Source organism: Equus caballus, chromosome 8 (genome assembly GCF_041296265.1).
Source record: "Equus caballus isolate H_3958 breed thoroughbred chromosome 8, TB-T2T, whole genome shotgun sequence".
Classification (NCBI taxonomy): Eukaryota; Metazoa; Chordata; class Mammalia; order Perissodactyla; family Equidae; genus Equus; species Equus caballus.
The window spans coordinates 47,161,130-47,179,723 of NC_091691.1; the positions used below are offsets into that span (position 1 = coordinate 47,161,130).

The 18,594-nt window shown below is 47.7% G+C and overlaps 1 protein-coding gene across 3 annotated transcripts in view; it reads right to left on the reverse strand.

The window, feature by feature from the left end:
• Positions 1-18,594, reverse strand: part of CABLES1 (Cdk5 and Abl enzyme substrate 1) — a 106,275-nt gene that overhangs the window by 71,665 nt on the left and 16,016 nt on the right. The gene's annotated exons all lie outside the window — the stretch shown is intronic.

Here is an 18,594-nt window from a genome sequence, read left to right on the forward strand (position 1 = left end):
CTGAGTTTCTCCCTTGGTTCCCAGCTTGACCTTTCTCTGTTCCAAAGGGCCTTAAGTAGAAATGGATTTTGACAGCTAGGAAACAGCATGCAATTATTTATAGCAAATTCGGATTGATGGGGTTTCATCAATCTTTATTTTCGAGGAGTTTTCAGATTAACCGTGGCCCACGCTCAATAGCAGCTTATGGAAACGAAGATTGATGCTGCCTCGGCTCTCTAGCTTCAAGCAACAGCGTCTGGTTTCCTACCAAGGGGCCTGAGTTATCTCAGACTCCTTTCTGGAAGCCTTTAAAAAATGCCTTGTTTCTCCTTGGCCACTGATGTTTATTCCCTTTATTGAAAGCTGAAAAGGGGATCGGGCACAGCTGAATCACTGGCCTCATATTAAGGGGTTTATGGGGTAAGGGATGCCCCAAGGGTGACCAAGTCTTAGTTCAAAAGAAAATTCCGAAGCTGCTTCAGTCGCTCCCCATCCAGCGCAACCCTGCCGTCCTCCTAAGGTACAGTGCGGTGGCGCCCGCTCCGTGAAGCTGTCTCTGACCTTTTCTGAATTCCTACAACATTTGGTATCTCTACCCTACTTGGAACTATTCCTCTCTAGACACTTGTAGACTGATTGGTTTTATCCTTATTTTATGCCCACTATCTGCGGCCTGGCGGCAAGTACCTTGAAGACAAACAACTATTTCTTCTCTTCTCTGAAGCCCCTTTGACGACCAGCACGTCACCGCGTCACAGCAGGTGCTCGACAATCCCTCAGGACAACATGAACAACTGTCTGTAAGCCACCGCTGGCCCAGGAGGGGCAGCAAGGCACCTTACCAGCTCCAGGGAGGCGGGTTCACACTGCTCGGAGGGGCTCTTCGAAGCCTCTCGGCAACCCAGCGGATGCCCAAGCCTCATCGGAATTGGGGCCAGAACCAAAGCTGGACCTCGGAGAGCAGCAGACCACTGACGTGCAAACTTCTCCTGAGCAGCAGAGTGCCTTTTTTCAAACTAAATCTTACATCAAACCCCAAAATATAAAGCAGATCAGGATAATTTACTTATAACTCAATCACTAGCAGAGCAGCGAGGCTATTTTGATGGACAAACAAATCTGAAACCAGGAGCTATGGATGACATTTCTAGTCTAGGGTCAATCTCAGCATCTAATGTATCTCTTTTGGTCTTGGTTGCACTGTATGGAGATAACCTTGACTGACACAGATACGCAGGTGCCTATGGTAACCTTTTTTGTGTGTGTGCTGATTATTATTTTTTTTAACTTTTTATTAAGATTATGATAGTTTACAAACTTGTGAAATTTCAGTTGTACATTATTGTCGGTCATGTTGTAGGTGCACCCCTTCACCCTTTGTGCCCTCCCCCCACCCCCCCCTTTCCCCAGGTAACCACCAATCAGTTCTCTTTGTCTATATGTTTAACTTCCACCTATGAGTGGAGTCATACAGAGTTCGTCTTTCTCTATCTGGCTTATTTCACTTTACATAATACCCTCAAGGTCCATCCATGTTGTTGTGAATGGGACGATTTTATCCTTTTTTACGGCTAAGTAGTATTCCATTGTATATATATACCATATCTTCTTCATCCAATCATCAGTTGATGGGCACTTAGGTTGGTTCCACGTCTTGGCTATTGTAAATAATGCTGCAATGAATATAGGGGTGCATGGGACTTTTAGAATTGCTGATTTCAAGTTCCTTGGATATATACCCAGTAGTGGGATGGCTGGGTCATAAGGTATTTCTATTTTTAATTTTTTGAGAAATCTCCATACTGTTTTCCATAGTGGCTGCACCAGTTTGCATTACCACCAACAGTGTATGAGGGTTCCTTTTTCTCCACGACCTCTCCAACATTTGTCACTTTTTGTTTGGGATATTTTTGCCATTCTAACAGGTGTAAGGTGATATCTTAGTGTAGTTTTGATTTGCATTTCTCTGATGATTAGTGATGATGAGCATCTTTTCATGTGTCTATTGGCCATCCATATATCTTCTTTGGAGAAATGTCTGTTCCTGTCCCCTGTCCATTTTTTGATCAGGTTGCCTATGGTAACCATTTTTAAACGTCTCAGGACCCAGTTCAATTAAATAGATGTGGCAGGTGAAGCTTAGTTGCATAAAATAAACTTACTCCAGCAGCGTAAGTTAATGATGCATATTAACATATAGATGGTCACCAGTGTGATACGGTTCGCTATAGAACACTACTGAGTCTGTGTTTTACTGCTGTTTTAAAAACACTTTATATACAACTACGTATAAATTATACCTCAAAATGTTAAACACAGAATTACCCCGGATGAGCAGCAATTCCATCCCCACATATAATCCAAAAGAAATGAAAGCACACCCACACAAACATCTGTACACGAATGTTCACAGCAGCATTATTTACAATAGCCAAGATGTGAAAACAACCCAAATGTCCATCAACTAATGAATGGATGAATAAAATGCAATATTACTCAGCCATAAAAAGGGATGAAGTACTGATACATGCTACAAAATGGATGAACCTTGAAAAGATTACACTAAGTGAAAGAAGCCAGCCACAAAAGACCACAGAGTGTACGACTCCAATGATATGAACTGCCCAGAACAGGCAAATCCATACAGACAGGAAGTAGATTAGTGGTTGCCTAGGGCTGGGTATGGGGAGTGGGAGGAATGGGGAGTGACTGCTAATGGCCATGGGGTTTCTTTTGAGGGTGATGAAAATGTTCTAAAATTAGATAGTGGTGATGGTTGCACAACTTTGTGAATATACTAAAAACCACTAAATAGTACACTTTAAATGAATGGTGTATGAATTCTCTCTCAATCAAGCTGTTAAAAAACTTACATAGGACATATAAAATCTATATTTACAGAAAAACATATATTGGAAAAAAACACATAGTGAAGATGAATCAACCATTTGTGGAACTCCTAACGTGCCTGCTGAGATCCTCAGAGCTCAGGACAATACAATTTTGAAAACTATGGCTCTGGTTCAATTCCTTTGACCAGAGTCATGAAGACTGAGAGTTGAGTGACTATCCCAGGCCAGAGATCGATGGTGGGAGAGCAAGGATATGCCCTAGACCATCTCATTGCAGAGCCGTCCCCTTCCTTTGTAATGTGGCTTAAACTGGCCCTTTCGGGGCTGTTTCCAGCCCCAGGAGCAAGCACCAGGTGAGAATGGAAGGCGGTGGACGTGGGCAAACCCTCCACAGGGCAAGGCCAGCTCATCTCTTTCCCTGGGCCTCACATTCTCCTGCAGCTCCCACAGGATGGTCCATTTGGCCTGGAGCACTGCATCACCCACACCTGCTGCCAGTCCACGTCCATCCCCTCTCTCCTCACATCCCTGAAGCGGAAAAAGGAAATTTCCTTACCGCACACATCAAAGTGTTGTTTGTGTGGAGCTCTGAGACTTCAATTTCCATAACTTCCCGTTTCCCTGGCAGCTAGTGTAAGACACACTTGCAAATTACTCCCTTTTTCTTAAAGGCTGATACTGTTTTCTAGGAGAGAAGCTGGCAGAACCTTCAGGCATCCAAGAAGCAAGAAGACAGACAATACACCCTCTGAGGTGCTTCTGTCAGCATCTGGGGAGTTAGTTTAATTTTTTAACAGCTCATTTGGAACCCTTTGAAAATATATTATTAGCACATCTGCCTCACCATCTACATAATTAGCAGCCACAGTTCTAATTACCAGGCTGTTCAGGAAAGGCTTCCAAAGTGAATTTGCAGCAGGAGGGCTGTGCCGAAAACCACATGAATATTCACTTAGACGTAATGTAGACTCAACTGCTTATTGAATTCTTTGGCAAAAGCCTATCCCAGGTCTGCAGGGCCCCTTTGTGCCAGGGCTTTGGTGTGGTGTCACATGGCTACTGTGGAAAATAAGATATTCTTAACAACCTGGAAGGCGGGGCATACGCTGTTTTCAGACAGCAATGGGCTACAATAAATGCAATCAGCTGCCATTTAGTTTCCCAAAGGCTATTCAATGATATTCTTTAGGGCAGGATCCTCAAACTGGGGTCCCCAGACCTCCTAGGGTTCTGCACACCTTCTAACATCAGACGTAAAGCCTGTGGGTGTGTGCACCAATGTCCATTTTCCCTTCTTTTCTAAAAGAGTCTACGTGATCCCAAGATCAGAAACCACTGTTAGCAGGCAAAAGATGGTGCTAACAGGGGTCACAGGGGTAACAGGGCAGGTTCCAGATCCAATTCCACTTCTACTACGCGACTTTCAGCAAGTTGTCATTGTCATCGTTATCACTGTCATCACCTCGTACACACAAATATTCACGGTCCTAGGTGGTGGGGATACAAAGAAGAGTAAAGAAATGTGAGACTTGGTTCCTGTTCGGGGAAGCTCATGACCTAGTACGGAGACGGGGCAAATACAGCTCTAAAACTTCAAGACTTCGGTCAAAGACTCACAGGCAGAGCTTGGAATGCAGGAGCTCTGAGCCATGCCCGCTGGGCAGGAATGCAGGGCTGGTGGCATTACGGGGAACCAGAGTCCAGTTTGGGTGCGTGTGGTGGGTGGGTGGGTGCCCGGTGAGGATCTGTGGAGCCTTTGGCTCTGCTCCATGGGGCCAGGCCCAAGTGCCTAGGGTTTCAGTGGGTGGCAGGAATCTTGGAAAAAGCTGACGGATGACAGTCAAAGCAACACCAAAGCAGAGATGAGGGCCTAAAGATTGCAGGAGAAATAACACTTTGATCTACCAAAAGGAAAATAGAGAATAGCAAAACAGAAAGACTTTGTAAAACTTTACCAAGAAGTAGAAGCATGAATAAAGACATGCAGGGCTGATGAGAAGCGTGTATACCATGGGGAAGTTCAACACATGTGAACCCTTCACTCTCCACCTGGGACAAAGCTCACCAGAATTATATACCATCACTCACTCATGCATTCACTCATCCATCAATCACTGATGAAGCACCCACGAGAAGGTGCTGGGGAGTCAAGGAGAGAGGATTGCCTTCAAGAACAATCTGGTGGGGACACATGAAGAGAGAATTATAGGAACGGAGAGTGCACTGATAGGTGTGTCTCAGGGGTAATGGGAGCAAGGAGGAGGGAGCCCAGGTCAGGGCGGGACCAAGGAGGAGCAATCAGAGGAGGCTACCTGGTGTCAGTGCAGGGACAGACCTTGGAGATCACTAATCCAGGTGAGGAGACCACGCACAGCCCAGCTATACAGGTCACCTGTTAGCAAAGTCCCTGAGACCCCCAAAATGGATGACACTACCCCCTCATCTGTGAAGGGAAGAGCAAACTCTCGCATATGGGGCAGGCGGTCTGAACTTTCCCTCTATAGAGCGAAAAGGCCCCTCAAATAGGTCCTGCTCAGCCTGGGAGGTCTCTGTTCCTGGATTTTGACAAATGTCCTCTGAAACTGAAGCCTGTCAAGCATCAGGATGTGCAAGGCTCATTCTGATGCTGGACTGTGCCTATTAAACTTGCCCCACAATTTAATGCCTCATGATCATCAACAGCCCATTTTCTCAGGTTCATAAAAAACCCAGCAGTCTGGCTTCTGCTTTTAGACTAATAAAAAGCATAAAGGGCATAAACAGACCCGAGGCCCATCAACATGCTCCCAGGGAAGCCTTGGGTCTGTGGTCTTGGAACCCAGAAACACTGTGCATAAAGCTGCCGCCCAGCTCTCAAGGGGCCACAGCAAAGGTGCGGAAGAAGAGACCTTCGTGCTGTGTGTGCTCAGACGTTCCTTCGGACAGCACCACAGGTCTCAGGAAGGGCACCAGGGCAGATCAAAAGGCCCGAGGACCCCAGTTTATATTTCATTTTGTGAATATTATGCAGTAAGCATTCTGCTAACGGCTTCATAGACATCTTTGCGTTTAATTCTCACAACCCTCCTGGAAAGTGGGTACTATTCTGACCCCTATTCTACAGATGGAGAAACTGAGATTGTGACACAGTATGTGACTTGCCCAAGGCCACAGAGCCACAAGGTGGCAGATAAGGAACAGGGCAACTTCCATATTCAAGAGGCTGAGGCGGCACTTCAAAAAGGAGATTCATTCTGGCATCTCTCCTCTTCCAGAACCAGCAGCCCACATGTGTCTGATGGAGGAAGGAGTGGCCGTCTTCCAGAGGGCAGGTGGGAGGGATGGAGGGCTGGGCTGCTCAGGGATCCCCCCCTCCCACAGGGCTGCTGCCCCGCTTGGGGCCACCGCCAAGCCCTGGCAGGAGCCACCTGCCCCACGGCTGCCCACGACGCCACACGGCGACCGGCTCCAATTAGGGGAAACGCACAGACTTTCCAAGGAGTCTTGGGAGAGCCTTTGCAGGTCACGTGCCACTTCAAACCCCCTCACGTACTCCTCAGAGCAAGAGGACGCGTCCAACGTCCTTTAAAATTCAGATGAGCTCTCCAGAAGTTTGTTTCAAAAGAAGCGAAGATCTGTTTCTGCCACATTTGAAAGAAAGCTCTTTTAGCTTCAAACAACTTCAAAGTTTATTTTTCCAATGAAAGCTATTTTGCCAAAGAAATAAGGAAGTTTTACCCAACTGAGGAGGAATGATGGCTTTAAAAAAAAATCAGCTTCGGAACCTTGGACTGGGCCGGGGGAAGGCTCACTCTTGGAACCCCAAGGCCCCATTAACACTAGAAATAACTGTTTTCCCGATAGACTAGGCAGCTTCTGCATCAAATGTCTGACGTTACAGGTTTGATGTCTTCCATCGGTTGCTGAGGTCCTCAGGTGGCTGGAGCCCTGTGGAGACCGCGTACCATGGACACCTCCGGGGGGCCTCCCAGAACAGACCGGCACCTGCACAGATCCGACTGCTTTCTTCCCACACTGAGGGCCTCAAGGGGGGCGGGGGGCTGTGGAGGGGTAGAGCGGCTGGGGGCTCTTCTTCCAGGCTCAGCTGTCAGCCTAGCCTGGGGCACAGCTTTGCTCTATGCTGTCCTTTTTTTTCATAAAAAAATTTTTTTATGGTTTGTTGTGCAACCATCACTACCATCCCTCCCCAGAAATTTTCATCTTCCCAAAATGAAACCACACTCATTACATACTCCCTCCATCTCCCCCCAGCCCCTCTCTGCTGTCTGCCTCTGAACCTGAACTGGAGGTCCCTCATATAAGTGGGATCAAACAGTATTTGTCTTTTCGTGGCTGGCTCATTTCACTGAGCATGATATCCTCAAGGTTCATCCATGTGCAGGTGTCAGAATTTCCCTCCCTTTTAAGGCTGAACAGGAGTACATACCACATTTTGCTGAGATATTGATGCATCAGTGGACACTTGGGTTGCTTCCACTTTTTGTTATTGTGAACAATGCTGCAATGAACATGGGTGGGTAAATATCTGTTCGAGTTCCACACCTGTTTTGTTTTTTCTTTTTTTTGGTGAGGAAGATTGGCCCTGAGCTAACATCTGTGTGTGGTTTTTTTGTCTAACTCTGAAAGGGCAAACTGGCATCAGATTCATGAGAAGCCCCAGGGGCTGCCCGTGGGTGGCCCTGAGGGGCCTCAGATGTGAAAGGAGCAAAGGCAGTCCCAGGAGCTGCCAGTGTCCATCCTGCCCACACAGGTGTCACCCAGAGAGCTGCCAGCTCAGCTCTGCGGTGTTTACGGGAAACCGCCTGTTGCTTTTAAGCGTGGGAATGGACGGAAGGGCACAAGCCCCTGCGTGTCCCAGTCTCCTTCCACACCCCCAAACACACCCTTCCCTCCAACGAGGCACAGCTGCCTGCCGAGCTCCCTGGTGCGCAGCTCAGGCTGCAGCGGCCCTGGTCGGAATGGTCCCTCCCGCCCCCCCTTGTCCCTCTTGGAATGCAGAGCCCCTCGGTGCTCTCACGGTGTCCTGGGCATCGCTGTCATTGCAGCACTGCACCATCCTGGGGGACCTGTTTGTCTGGCTCCCCTAAGGGACTCGGGGCTTCCTAGGTCCAGGACTGAGTCACACCAGGTGCACAGTAAATACCTGCGGAATGACTGAACCACCCAAAAGAATCAGCATCTCAAAGCCCCCAGGACAATTAGCACCAAGTTAACACTATACAAATTACAACCGACAGCAGCTAACCAACATGATTTCCTTAAGACGGCACCTTGGGAGCCTTTCAAAGTATATTTTGAATGAGCTAATAAAACTGCAAAAAAGGAGGCAGCTGGTAAATAAAACAGATCCCGAATTTCCACATAGCTTTTGGAAAAACTGGCATACAGGGAGACCATGTGGAGCCTGACGGTTCTCAATGGGGGCAGTGAGGGGTGCTCCCCAGCTCTGTCTGTCATGTGCCACAAAGGTTGCCAGCCCTGAGAGAGGAAAGATCCAGGAAGTCTCCCAAAGAAGCCTGGAAAGTTTTCATTTTTTAAGTGAAAAAAAAAAAATTGACATGGAATTGAAATCACCATTAAGCAAACATAAAAATATTAAAGCGGACTCCCAGGAGATTAGGGAAAATAATTTCTGCCGACAGTGATCTTGAGACTAGTTTTATCAAGTGAATCGAGAACTAGGCAGGGAGTGAGCGATCTGGTTTCTATTTCCAGCTTCCCCTGTCCTGGTTAAGTCATTCAGAGCTAACCGCTGCTCCCTGTTTTTTCTACTAGGAAATGAGGGAAAGGCCACCCTGCCTCCTCCGTTAAGACCTTCGGCAGAGAAATCATGCTCGACACAGAACCTGCAGGACACCCCGACTCTGAGCCGGGACCTGCAGGACACCTCGACTCCGACCCGGAACCTGCAAGACACCCTGACTCTGACCCGGAACCTGCAGGACACCCCGACTCTGACCCGGAACCTGCAGGACACCCTGATTCTGATGAGGTGCCACAGAGAGGACTCAATATGCTCCTACAAGGGCAGTGCTACCCAGCCATGAACAGTCACATGCAGGATGCCATGTAATGACAAGGAAGGGTGTTCATAATGTATAATTTAGTGTAAAAAGGAAACTGTTATTGTACTCTAGGTAGTATGAAAGAATCACTTAGTGCCATTACTGAAGAAAATAGGTAGAAGGGCAAGAAATAGAAGAAAAGGTTGATGGGATGGTCCATTATGATTAAGTCATTTCTTAGCCAGCCGCTTGTACACACATCAAAAAGTCCCTGGAACTGCTTCTTTCCAGCAGACAGGAAATCACTCATTTCCTTTGAAACTTTCAGGCACCAAGTCTGACAAGGAATCACTGCAATCAAACCAACCTTCCCGTTCCCTTTGTAAATCACCCCGGTATGAGAGAGTGCTTCTAGAAAGCTGGGGAAAAGCGGCAAAACCTATAGCGTGATGGATACCCGTGTTCACAGCAGCATTGTTCACAAGAGCCAAAAGGGGGAAACAATCCAAATGTCCATCAATAGATGAACAGAATGTGGTATATCCACACAATGGACTATTATTCAGCTTTAAAAAGGAAGATTTTGACACACGCTACGACATAGATGGGCCTTAAGGACTTTATGCTAAGTGAAATAAGCCAATTATAAAAGGACAAATACAGTATGATTCCACTTACACGGAGCACCCAGAATAGTCAAATTCATAGAGACAGACGGTAGAATGGTAGTTTCCAGGGGCTGGGAGAGTGGGGAGTTATTGTTTAATGGGTACAGAGCTACAGATTTGCAAAATGAAAAGAGTTCTGGAGATTAACTGCAAAACAATATTAATGTATTCACACTACTGAACTATATTCTTAAAAATGGCTAAGATGGTAAATTTTCTGTTATGTAAAGCTTAAGTGTGGTGAGTTTGCACTCTCTGCTCAGTTCAGTTTACAGACGCACAGAGCAATTTCTGGCGCATGGAAACCCCTCTTTTCCCAGCACCAGCCTATCTTTCATGGAGCCTGGCCTGGAGTTAAACCTAACACAGGAAAAGAATCAAAAAAATACACCAGAAAACGCACAGCTCGCAAGAGGCCCATGCACTGGGCTGTGCTGCTGGCCGTGCGGGGGCCCTGGGAGGTCAGGCTGCACACTCATGATGCTGTGGGGCCGTTGTGACGATGGACACTGGTCTGCCGTGACCTGAAGGGGGACCAGCCAAGAATAACAGTCACAGGCTGAGGGGAGACGGCCGTGTCCTAACTTGCAAGGCGAAATGAACCGTTCAAACCATATCCAAGTGACTCAGGTACGAGGGCGGTCAGGTACTTCAGGGGAAAGAGGTGCTCTGGATTACAGGTTTCTAACACAATTCCACTTCCTTATGATGCTGCTCCCCCAAAGGAGCATAACGAGAGAGCACCAGGCGGCTGCAGCGCCCAGGGGCAGCACAGCACAGCGGAGAAGAATCCCGACCCAGAACCTGACTGTTAGGGTCAAACGGCAGCTCTTAACTTCTTAGCCCTGGGATCTCATATGAGCTAATTCCCTCTGTGCCTCAGCTTCCCCATCCGTAAAATGAGGCTAATAGGACCTCCCTTATAGGATTGTTTTACAGATTACACGTTCATATTTTTTAAGCTCTTGCTTCTCAATCTTAAGAAAATTAATGCTAACAAACATAACTATTTATATGGCAAAAGGCAGCTGGGGGACACGCTCCTCCATGCCTTCTGGTCTGAAGTGACCTGCTCCTGTGAATAAGCGTCCCCTGCTTCCTTGAGTGAAATGACCACAGCCAATCAGCGTGACGTCACTATAAATCCGCGCTCGCCAGCCTCAGACAGGCACTGCACAGTCTTGCTCCCTTTGTGCGTCCACTCCTCTCCCACACTCCCGAAGCGCCATCGCGTGCTCTCCCCTCAGTCCTCAGCCCTTCTGGCAGCCCCTTCTGCAGCTCCCTCTCAGCTCAGCCCTTGCTGGAGACACCCTGTGCCCGGTTTTGCTCCCACGTCTTGGCCGTGCCGTCCGTGTTTGCTGCTAGGTGCTCCTCTGCTCCACCTCTCAACACAGAAGACCCTGGAGGTCTGGGCTTCTGTCATCTCTCTGTACCCCCTCCCTGGGCGACTCCACCCTCTCCCTCGGCCTTGAACACCACCTACATGCTGAGATGCCTAAATCTGTGTCACCAACCCGCCTAGCTTTGGAGCTCCAGGTCCAGGCCCCTGGGTACCCAAGGGCCTGCCTTAAACTAACACATGGCCTTCTCCCGCGCAGCTCGAACTTCGCGGGGGGACTCAACCTCCTCTCCCTCCGCTCCCGTTAAACCGTCCCCGCGGGCTGCCCCTTCTCAGCTGGTGGCACCGAGAAGCCAAGTCACAAACCCGGGAGTCATCTCTGACCCCCTCCCCAGCACATCCACGTTCAGTCCAGCACCAGGTACTGTCCAGTCTACTTCTGAAACAGACCTTGACCCCTCCACGTGCCGCCCACCCAGCCTGATCCCGGCTCGTGTCCTGAGTGGCCAGCATGAGCTAACCGGATCTTGCTGCTCCAGGCTTCAAACCCACTGCCCATCTCCCACTGCACTGAGAAGATACACACCCTTTAACGAAGCCCGCACAGCACGAACAGACCTGTCTACCTCTGCCCACTCCACCCCCAGCCGTACTTCTCAGCCACACTGGCCTTCTTTCATTTCTTCCCCTAAATGGGCTCTTTCTTGCCACATGGCCTTGGAACATGTCGTCATTACCTCTGCCTAGAACTCTTTCCCACACACTCCTCACATGCTCGTGGCTTCTCCTCCAGCAGCCAAAGACACCTCCTCCAACAAGCCTTCCCCCCCCCCGCCCCCACCGACCCCAGTGGGAGCAGATCTCCCCTCCTGCATTATTCTCTTTCACAGCTCACGTTCTTTTCTTCCAGGGCACTGAACACAACTTATACCCATATTTGTATTTACTTGTCTGTCTGTCTCCCGCCCAGGACTGTAAGCTCCCTAAGGCCGAGAACCAATGACATTTTGCCCAGCCCTTCACGCCCAGTGCCCAGCATGTGGTATATCCTTGGCGGACACTCCTGAACGAATGAACCTCATGAGAGACAATGCCAGGGCCGGCCTCCATCAGCCACCTGTCCATGGAAGGACACCAGGACGTTAAGCAGCTCCTGTCTAAGCTGACGATATCTTGCTTAAAAAGAACCTAACACACCACAACAACCATTAGTGGCGATTATCTAGATTATAAAAACTTCCTTACTGAGGATTTATCATAATTATTTTTTTGAGTTTTCTTGGTACTTTACAAATGTGGTTCTTTTTTGCCTTAAGTGCAAAAGACAAAAGCAATTCAGAAACATATATAAAGCACAATATTACTTAAAAAAATAAGTGTACATATGTACAGACACACACACACACACACACTCTAGTCCTCAAGCTCCACGAGAGCAGGGCTGGCGTTCAGCTCACGTCCCTCATCTAGTGCCGTCACAGAACAGGCCCAAAATGTGGACAGAGGGATGGGAGAAAGAGGGGACCCCACCCTAGGAGCAAGGAAACCAAAATGTGAGCAGTGATGGGATTACAGAGGATTTTACTCGTTATTTTTTAACTGTCACTCATTTTTAACACAACTGTACTTAAGACACAACTCTTCTGAAACACAGAGTCCCCAGAAGCACCGTGCAGTGTTTTAGGAGAAAGTACGAAGGAGACACGACAGATAAAGCGAGAGTTAGTTGTTTCCTCTTCTAATTTTCAAAGGAAGACTTTTACCACAGTCCGCAGGCCGGCTTGCGTTTAGAAGGGGCTTCACCACAAAGGTGTCTCAGGATGAAGACCCAACAGGACACATGGCCCCTGATAAGGACATTCGGGAACCACGTTGGGGGAGGCCCGCGACCACCCCCCACGCCGGGCCTTCTGTTGGAAGGACTGCAGACAACGGGTGCGCCCAGCTCTCTCCGGGAAGGGCCTGCTGGACAGATGGGCAGGCCACAAGGCCACCACACACAACAGCACTGCTGTCCTCGGCTCGCACAGCGAGTGCCTGGCGCCACACCTGTGGCAGAGGGTCTTACAAAAGAAAGCCGGAGGCTGACTTGCCCGTCTTTTCTCATTTCTCAATCAAAACTCTAGGAATCCATCCTCTATCAAAACAGCTATTTGGAAATCAGCACAGCTTTTTGAAAGTCCTGGCTTGGGAGGACTTTATCTTATTTGGGTAATTTCAGAGTAGTCACAGACAAATCGCCTGACAATTCTCCAGACAGGGGAGTCTGGTGCCATGTGGGGATATTCTAACCATGTAACTTGACGGAGTCAGAAAAAAAGAAAAAAATCAAACCTTTATCATTTTCTCTACCTAGATTTTTATCTGTAGATAAAATGAAAAAAAAATCCTAAGTTCTTTTGAGAAAAATATAAAGAGCCTCTGTAACAGGAGACTAATTTTAATCTCGCTAGGAGCAACAACCTTTTGTCTGTGCATGCGTTTTAATTATTTATTTTTAAATATACACAGATGTCTTTTATAAGCTTCCACAACCAGGCTCATCTGACTGAAATCTACTGAGCAATGTCTCTCGTATCGCCGCCTCGGGCTGAATAAACACAGATGCGGAAGAAAGAATCACTTGTTTGTTGATAAAAAGTGTAGACAGTAGAAAAAACCATCTAGGGCAAAAGATGTACTTAAATCGTGTCACGAAATACTTGCTCCTAGGAAAGGTGCCCTTTCCTGCTAGGGAAATAGGAATTTTCTAACAAGAGGACTCTAGCGAGCTTATATGATAAATGCAAGCAGGTTAGGCAATGCAAAGTTTAATATTAGATACTAGGACAACTAAGAATTTAGGTGTGTAATTTTTTGTAAGCAAGTAACAGAGAGCCCTTCCTTGCCCCCCAAGGGCTGGAAAGTTCAAAACTTGGTTTCTAGAGAGCAAACGGGAATTTCCTGCATTGCTCCCACAATCTGCTGCTCTTCCCCCTAAACAGATTAATTTTGTGCCATTCAACTGTGAGGTCTGGGTCCACAGAGGGACGAAGAAATGCAGAAAGTAACCTGACTGCTGAAGAGTGGGGCTTCCAGAGACAAGAAAAAGAATCGACTTTCCAAATTATTACCATCTCATACTTCTAAAGATGTGGAAACAAGTCCGCGTGCTCTGTAGTTATCTCCTGCTGGTGATATGAAAGGCATTACCAAGGGCTCACCGCCTGAGGTCTGTTAGAAAGGTACCCGTCTGATGGGTCCGGGGACGACTGTGTTTGGGGACCCTCTACCCAATGTGGTCTCCCCATCCCCGTGGGGCACACGACTGCTTTTTACTAACATCTCTACCAGATGCTGAAGAGCAGAAGGAAGGGAGGGAAAACTCGGGCAGTTTTAAATACACTTTAGCAGCTGTAAAGATGGAGGTTTTGGGGCGACACAGAAATTTGCTCTTTACATGCCTGAATTATGCTCTGCTTTGTGACGTCTCCTATTCTTGTCTCTATTACTTGAACGTTCACAGGCGGGACTATTAAACTCAGCAGGTTGCCTGGCACCCAGCAGGTGCCCACTAATATTTGCTCATCTGATTAGCTGTCCACTCATCAAAAATGACACAGACGTGACAAAAGTCTGTTTAATCTGCGGACTGCTGACAGTCAAGCTGGATAAATAAAGCTCTAAAACAGATTTTCCAGGTCTGAACTGTATATGACCCAAATGGATCAAAAGGACTAGAAAATTGCAAAATCTCCTCTTGGCTCTGGGCCATGCAATTACCACCATATTTTACCATCTGCCTAATTTTTAGGGTCATCATTGATTGACTTGACATGCATTTCCCAAGCACCTATCACTAAATACAATGATAAATTATATATATATATAAAATGCTAAAAGATGATCATGGCTAATGCACACCAAGGGTCTACAGTGTGCCGGGTACAGATCTAACCACTGAATATGCATTAATTCACATAATTCTCACACTAACCCCACACACTGGGTGTTAATACTATCTTTATTTTACAAATAAGGAAACCAGAGTCAGAAAGTTTTTACTTTGTTTATAAATTGCCCAAAGGCACAAAGGTAGGGAGCAGCAAGGCCAGGATTCCAATCTCAGCCTGGCTCCAGAACTTATGCTCAGTCATGGTGCTGTGCCGCCTTATCGAATTAAATTGTAGAGAAACGATTAGGAAGACAACTTTTAAAATGGTATTAAAATATGATATCAGCATTCAAATTCTACGGTTTAAAGCTCTCGTCCTATTGTAACTACACCCGCCTGCCCAGCACAGTGGGAAGAAAACGGCATTCAGTGCCAGAAAGTCAGTCCACTTTCTGCTGGGACCCTGGGTCATGAGCTCTCTGGTTCTCGGTTTCCTCACCAATAAAGGGAAGAAAATGAAGCCAGCCCTTACCCCCCAAGGGTGTTCTCAGGAATAGAGAGGAGAATGGCTGGGGCAGTCCTTTGTAAAACAGAAAACAGATGCCTTCCTTCCAAGACCTCTCAGCCTTGGGAAGCCTCCAACACATGCATGAACTTAATGAACAACTGAGTAAAGGACCCTCGAGTCTCATTATTTGCAGATTCCGTAGCTGTGAATTCGCCTTCTTGCTAAAATTTATTTGCAACCCCAAATCCACACTTACCTGCTTTCCCAGTTGCTCATGGGCGTGTGCACACGCAGAGCGGGAGGAAAGTTTCAGCAGCGGAGGTGACGAGGCAAGGCCCCCTCCTTGTTTCTGCTCTCTTACTGCAAACAAGTGTCCTTTTCATGGTACCTTTAGTGCCACATTTTTTGCATTTTTGTGTTTTCTTGGTGATTTGGCTGCTTAAAATGGCTCCCAGGCAAAGCCCTGAAGGGCCGGCTAGTGCTGCGAAGATGCACAACAAGAAACACGTGTGTGAGGGAAGCCTCGCTCGGGCGTGAGTCACTGCCGGCCCTGAGTGCCATGTGGATTAACTGACGATATATACAAAGGAGGCATCTTCAAACAGACACACGCATACGGCACAGCCATGCACTGACTGGATGAGGGAAACGTGACCTGGCGCTCGCAGGAACCAGCCCTGCCCCTCCCCTGGAGCGATGGCTCATATTCCGTGTGAGCAGCTAATTCAGAGTTCACGGGGACTTTACAGAACATAACTACTGCGAGTAATGACAACTCACTTTAGAAGCTAAAAATTTAATAATACAGATTCGCTCCCTTAGAGTAGAGGCAGCTGACACAGGAGGTGAAAGTCCAGACGCTGAGCCCCACGGAGGAGATGCACAAGCACCTGGAGCAGTGTGGGCACCCTTGGGGGCTCCGTGCACAGCCAGGAAGCCTTTGGCCAGTGTTAGCCCCAGTGAGCAAGGGCGAGGACCCTCGTCCTTTCATCCCCACGTACATGGAGCTCAAAGAGTGCATGGCGGCCTCACCTCTCCTGGCCTCTTTGAGGTCCCTTCTCGTCCATCTGAAAGTCTACAGCCTGGCTGCTATAGGAAATACCAAGGCCCATCTTGGGGCCGTGAAGCGACCTCACTCCACTCCACTCCAGCGATCCGCAGACCACCCAGCTTCGAGGCTGAGCCTCAGAGAGGGATTCTGACCAAAGTCTGATAGCATCCAGAAGTCGGACTCAGCTCTCCTGGCCGTCCGGGCGGCCCTCCAACACCTCAAATGGGAAAGTCAGCATACATTCTTACACAGCAGCACCTTTTAAAGAGCATTCAAGGAACACGGCAGAGGCGTCAGGCTAGTCAAACTCATTTTATGAGTCATGCAAATGCCAGCAAGAAAAACGGCCTGTAGGATAAAGGAACACTATTGAGGCCAAACCTAAGACTCAAAACTAAAAGACACTTTTTCAAACCATAAGGGAAAACGTGCAAGCCACCTCATGAGCCTGGGGTCCTGCCACGTGGAGACCACAGGAGGCCAGATGCCCGGGATGAGGTACTCTTATGTTTCTCCTCTGACCTGAGGGTGAAGGAAAATGGAAATGAAGCTACTAGCTCTGGACATGGCTACACAAGGTAACTACCTCCCAGTGCAAGTGGGAGACGCCAATGCCAATAAAATGTCACCTCAATTACTTCTGCCAGGGTTATAAAAAGAAACTGGAGACTTCCTCCCTTGAGCTTCTTCTGTTAATGGCCATTTATAAAAGTTCTGTTTGCTAGGCCTGTGATATGCATTATTTTCCCTTTGAAAACAAAAAGAAACTTCTAAAATATCAATCAGCATTCCAAATGGCAAAGTGATTTGTTTTCCAACTCACACTCTCGGATCAGCTCGGAAGTCTGTCTGAAAGGCAGGCATCTGGCATCAATTTGTGACAATATAAAATCAAAGCTGAACTCCCATGTAAATATTTTTTTTATTCCAGATTTCACCAGCCTGCACATATCTTATCCGTTTCCTTATATTCCAGTCATGACTTTTATTTTCCTGGCACCAAAAGAAGTGAAGTTACACATAGCGAATATCACACCTCTTAATAAGCTCTTCGGGCTAAATTCTTTCCAGCTCTGTGAAACGCCACTTCCAGGGAGGGTGTATCCAGGTTGGACAACTGGACTGAAATATATCATTCCCATCTCTTCCAATCTGCCTGGCCTCAGTTGTTCACTTGTGTTTGGAGCAAACAGGGTGAAATAAACAATCTGGTTTAGTCGCTCTGTACACACATGGCAGCTCCCCACCGACACAGCCACAGCCACACACGCGCTGGACAGGTAAACGACACCAACATCGGCATATATTCTTAGACAGGGCGAGTGTCAAGAAGCACCACCTGGATCCTAAAACAGAACCCGTCTTGCCTAAGAAGGTCACAAAACTTGTTTAGCTACAACATTACGCATGTCGAAGGCAATAAAGCGCAGTGGCAGGAATAGGGTGTTTAGGGTTAGACAGGGTCCCCGCTCTGCCAAGCCCTACGTGACTTGGCGAAGAAAAGTAAACGCCCACGAGCTCAATTCCCTCGTTTGCGTGGTGACAGCCCCTACGGAACATGGCCAGCACCAGCAGAAAGCATCTGGGATGTGACGATCACACCAGGTAGCCCTGGGAACTACCTTAGCCCAGGCACCGGGCTACGCGCTTCACAGAAATCATCGGATTTAATCCCAGCAGTCATACCACGAGGTATCTGATCATTAAATGTTATTTCCCGTCTTCACAGATGAGAACAGAGGCTCACGGAGATCACGGAATGTGCCGAAGGTCACACCGAGGAAACGGCAGATCTGGGATGTGAAGCGATTTCCATATGGCGCCAGCTCACGATGTTCGCGTGCAAAGAGCGTGCCATTATTATGAAAACCACCAACAAAACAAAACTAAAGGTAGCGACTGCTGCTGAAATATCAAGACTGCACCCCAGCCTTACTTTGAATCACAGACAAGGACAAAGGCAGCCAGACGATGGGGACGGGTTCAGTTTCTGCCGTTTTGCAAAAGCACCTTTTCTTTTTTCTCTTGGAGAACATATCTTTATTCCCCACATTCGCGATCACTCAGACTTTAGCACCTGGTAATTAGTGCAAATATGCGCAAGCTGAACTAGGAATTGTTGGAAACATCTCCTGATCTCACTCAAGGATATCTTTTGCTTTAATAAAAAGAAATTATGTGGGGCCGGCCACATGGCTGAGTGGTTACAGTTCCACACACTCCACTTTGACAGCCCAGGTTCACGTGTTCAGATCCCCAGTGCAGACCTGCTCCACCCATGAGCCATGCTGTGGAGGCATCCTGCATACAAGATA